Source organism: Saccostrea cucullata, unplaced genomic scaffold (genome assembly GCF_032062105.1).
Source record: "Saccostrea cucullata isolate Sc308-1 unplaced genomic scaffold, CSIRO_AGI_Scuc_v1 ctg19145, whole genome shotgun sequence".
NCBI classification, from domain to species: Eukaryota; Metazoa; Mollusca; class Bivalvia; order Ostreida; family Ostreidae; genus Saccostrea; species Saccostrea cuccullata.
Window position 1 is genome coordinate 1,888 of NW_026939863.1, and position 5,258 is coordinate 7,145.

At 37.4% G+C, this 5,258-nt stretch overlaps 1 pseudogene; it reads right to left on the bottom strand.

Moving 5' to 3' along the window:
- Positions 1-527: 527 nt before the first annotated feature.
- LOC134254129 (uncharacterized) lies at positions 528-4,523 on the bottom strand (annotated as a pseudogene).
- Between the last annotated feature and the right edge of the window lie 735 nt (positions 4,524-5,258).

Genomic DNA, 5,258 nt, shown 5'->3' on the forward strand with positions numbered 1-5,258 from the left:
TAAACATACAATTTTGTTGGAATAGGCCTGTTCATTTTACTTAATGAGGGTACCCGAGCCACAAGTTGCGTAATTTTGAAAATAATTTGGTTTCCATGAAATGCTGATAAACAGTTGTGACTTGTTTGTAACAATTAATGAAAGGTTCCAGCTTTTTACTGCCTTAAAAATATCAAAGCTTAAAAACTTTGTTGATGTTGCATAATTTTGAGGCTTTGAAGTGGTTAGAAGGGAGAATTCCAAGGCGGGGAAATTTAGTGTTGCGAAATGATGTGACAAATCAATTTTTCTACATGAATTGTTAAAAAGAGTTCTTTTTTTAAAGAGAAATGTTCAATAAAATATTAAATTTTACAAGGTATTCTGTACTTTGAACCATGTTCTGCACTTTAAAACAATGCACTTTAGATAAATTTTAGAATAGAAAGCTTATATGCTTAAAATGGTCACTTCATTTCACACAAAGAATGATGAATTATAAAGGAAGGATCTACCTCAGCGAGGCAAGCAGAAAAAAAGTAGGATACCTGAGTGTTCCTCTATCTGAAGAATGGGGACAAAAGGAACAGTGCTGGGGTAAGAGTCAGCAGATTTCTGACCACCTTCTGATATAGGTCGGAGAGAGGGGCAAGGGCAGGGGCAGGTGTGGGAGGAACAACCCCCTCAGAACCCTCCCTCAAAAGCCATTCCTCCATCAGAGGACTAGGTATGTCGGCAGGGACATCCCCCATAGCTTCCCCGGGAACATCTGTCTGAAGCCATTCCTGAACCAACTGTTTGCTTTTGGTTCTTTTTCTGACTTTTTCGGTTTGGCTGTTTGGAGAAGAGTCTTGCACATTGTTGTCCTCTCTGTTATTTTGGCTTTGGATGATCTGTTGCAGCAGGAGGTCCTCACTTGCTTGGGAATCTTCCTCATCCAAACATACTTCTGCTTCCAGGGAAGACACCAAGTTCTCAGTGGAGGTGACAGACTTATCAGCTGGAGATTCAGAGGTTTGTAAGGTCATCATTGCAATCTTGCTAGAAGTCAGCAACATCTTGCCAAGACTGCTTTGTGTATTATGGAACTCACTGTTTTCCTCTTTTTCATGAATAGGAGAAGATTGCAAATCATTGCTGGTGTCTTTTTTATTCAAATCTTTTACATCAGTCACTTCTTCTTCAAGATAGTCAGTAGAGGACTGTTCATTTAAACTTGGGTCTAAAACTATCACATTGGTATTTGTCAGTGTATCTATTTCACTCTCTGCTTCTACTTTGACTTTCATTTTATCAGTCATTTCAGTGAGTATTATATTTTCATCTATTCCCTCTGAATCATCAACAATTATCTCATTTTTATTTTGACTGTCAACATGCACTTCTTCAACATTACTTTCTGCACATTCTGTTAATAATGCAGTATCCTCCTCTTCTTTAATGTCATGCAAATGCACTTCTAAATCTTCATTGCTATTGTCACTGCTATTATTCTCCTCCTGAATAACACTTAGTGCATCTGATTCTGTGCTCAGAGAATCAGTTGATGTTGCAAATGTTTTTCGTAGGAATGCTCTATTCTGTGCATATGTTTGCTTTTGTGGTGACTCTTGGACACTTCCAAATACTTGCTGAAACTCATCTTTCAGTGAGTCATCTTCAAATCTCCACAGGGATGACAAACTTTCATTTTCATTTGCTTTCTGTACTTTTTCTTTGAAATCTTCTGATTCCTCACCATTACGTTCCTGACTCTGTGAACTATCATCAACAGAGAACCGGAATGCATGGTGCTCTCCAAATTCCTTTTGGAAGCTTCTAGTATTTTCTTCTACGCTGTCCTCCACATTTTCCGCAATTTCCTCAAGGTCTCTGTTGCTGCCAGTACTTGGCCTAAAAGATTTTTTCCTTCTTTTTCGAACAGGTTTTCTTTTTGGTTCACTTGATTCTAGATCAGTTACAGCTTTGTTGAAGATTTCATCAAAGTCTTCTTCAGGTGTTCCAACATTTTCCAAGCTTTCATTTGTCCAAACACTGTCATTTACAAAAGCAAAAGTATAAGTCTGTGGTTTGGTTCCAATCTTGCTGTCAGACAGAGGAGTCAGTGGGGAAAGATTGAAGCTTTCAATTGATTCAATAAACCTATTCTGCCTGTCATCAATGGAAGATAACCTAAAATTCTGAAAGAGTGAAGACTCCAGCAGTGAATCAAAGCTGTCATGTTTACCAGAATCATCCAGGGCAATATCTTCATCCACTTCTTCCAGATTTTTCTCCCTGACCCTCACCATTTTCTTGCAATCCTTTTGCTAAAATGCTTTCTTCATTAGGGCCTTGAGCACTGCCCTTTTGAAGACCCTGTTTCTGTGTAACAGAATTCTTATTTCTCTCTGTTGAAATATCTAATTTCTGATTGGTTGGTAGATCTGTCTCTTGACTGGTTGTGTGAGCTGTTTTCTGACTGGTCACACCTGTCTCCTGATTGGTTGTGTGAGCTGTTTTCTGACTGGTAACGAGATCCATATTTTGATTGGTTGCAAGATTTGTTTTTAGATTTGTTTTTAGATCCATTTCTCAAGTGGGGCCAGAGTAGACTCCAAGTCATCTGGGTTGAACATGATTAGCTTGTTTGACACCCCAGATTACATTAGACATATTTGTTGACACTTACTAGACTTTGAATTCTTAGTATTTTTTTCTTGTTTTGAACTAATATTTGTGTTTTGTATATGGTGAACATGTTCTTGTTTTAATTTAACACATTTTCCTTCACCTCCCCCACTCACAGACTGTTCCTGAACCCTTTAGCTGTTTTGCTCTCCCTTTTTCTGTGGTCTGGGAGATTTCTTTCTCCTTAGAGGACCTAAGTCTGACTGCGGCTGTGTCAGAATGGATCTGGAGACTTCGCTAAATCACTGATATCATACACTTCAGGATCCAAGTGACAGTCTCTCTCAATGTCAAACAATGATAAATCTGAAGACACATTGGAAGGAACTTCACAATCAGATGTGTCAATATTCTCACAAATTGATGGTGATCTGGGACCTTTTGGGAGACATTTTGAGGAGATACTTGGGGGGACTTAGAAGGGGAAATATTTTAGATATGTCTAAAGGAGAGTTTGCCCAACTGCCCCTCTCTCACCACACCTACAACAGAGGGATCACACCCAGGAGGTGGACCTATGAAATGAAAACATGCACACATTCACACATAATATTGAGAAAATTTAAACCCAAGGAAGCTAATGAATAATAAATCAAAATGTTGTAAGGAAATATTATCATTACATGCACTTTAGGCTAAAAGTTAACTTCTAAATTTTAGATTATATAATTTTTTCTGTGTTGCAGACTACATCAGGGAAATTAATAGTTATATATGCATCAGCTTACTGTTTAAATCACATCACATGTAGAAAATCAAAATTGAAAAAGCAAACACTTATTAACCAAACAGCATGAACAGTGAAGAAGTACAATAGTGAATACAACACCAGTTTAAAACTAAAATGACTTACTTTTCGTCTTTCTTTTCTCCACATAATTTTTGGACATCCGTCGAAATCGAACTTTGGATAGTTCTTCTACCACATAATCTTCAGCACCACTACTGCTCTCCCGAACATGAGAGGATTCTGTACCACTGTAATCCGCAGTACTCATCCGAGACGTAGAATCTGTGTCAGATGATTCTCTACTAACATGATTGTCCCTCTTTTAACAGGTAAAGGTGAATTTGCATGAGATGAAGGAATACTGTCAAAAGAGTAGGGGGAAGGGGATCTCCCTGGCTCATACCTTCGGGGATCTACGTGGTGAGAATTACTTTGGTGGTTTTGATTGGGAGTTAATGAAGGACTTGTACTTTTCATGGCCATTATCATTTCTGTAGCAGTCTGTTTCTGATTACCTTTGGGTGACTTGTTTTTCACAATATCCTCAACAACTTTTGATTTCACACTTGGTTTACTTACTGACGGTGGTGGTGAGTTCAATTCCATCAGAATGTACATCTACTTTAATCTGCGTCTCTGTGCTGCTTTTCTAAATGGAACCTCGTCGGACACAAGTGTTTGAACCGAATCATCAGAAAAGTTCCTCTGGTCCATCCTTTGAAACATTACTTTTGTTAATATCTGTCCCAGAGCTTGAGGCTGAGATATTTTTACTGGCACTATCGACACTATCCCCTTTCCCACTGGGCAAAGACTTTCGCATCTTCCTCTTCATTTTTCTCTGTGTCTGTTGACACTGAAGAGTCTGAATCGGAATCAGATTCCTCATATTTTTTAGATGTCACTTTTCTCACTGTTGAGTGAGATTTACTTGAAAGCTCTTTGGTTTTGGGCACTCTAAAGGCATCAAATAATTGGTTAAGTTTCCTTTGATCCGATTCTTGTGGGAATTCAACCCTGTCTTTCTCATGTTTCTTGTCTTTTCCCTCTGATTGCACACTTCCGTTGGATAAAGGTTTTCCATTCCTGATTTCGTCCTTTGTTCCACTGTAGTTCAATATTTCACTGTCCTCACTACTTGCTCCTGAAATATGAATAGAACATTGTTAACAATAATCTAAACTCATTACTACACTTTCTTTTTAATTTACATCTCTGTGGTTAGAATAAAGTTGATACTATAGTAAACCCTCACAACCTCTTTATCAGTGATTGCATATATAATGTTTAATAGTATAGATATGTCAAGATTAATCTCAAAATGATATTCAACAGTTCAAAAGATCTGGAAAACAAAACACACTAAAAAACACAATACATATAAAATATCAATATAATAAAATAACTATTTTTTCAACTATTTTTATTGTGATTCCAATATAATTAAAACTGGCTCTTTTTTTGGCATTACTCCAAATGATCCAATAAAACAACATTTTGTATCAATTTAATTAATAATATCTAATTTAAAACTACATTTTGTGATTCTATTATCATTAAAATGATTTTCCCCAACAGTCCAAATGATCCAATATTCTGCCTCTGCAGCAAGCAGACATAAAGCAGACATATTTCCAGCCCAAGAAATATACACAATAATACAGGAAGAATGCAAATGACACCTGTCAAGAAAATAACAATGTTGGTGCCAAAAAGAATGTTTGTTACAAAGTGATCACCATAGGCCAGAGGGGGAAGTGAGGCCCCTGGTGATCAATATCAGGACTGCAGACTCCAGGGTTCTCCATTATATGCTCTGGATGTCCTCAATGACAGTAAAATATAAGCATTGCTTGGGCAGCTGTCTGGTAAACATACA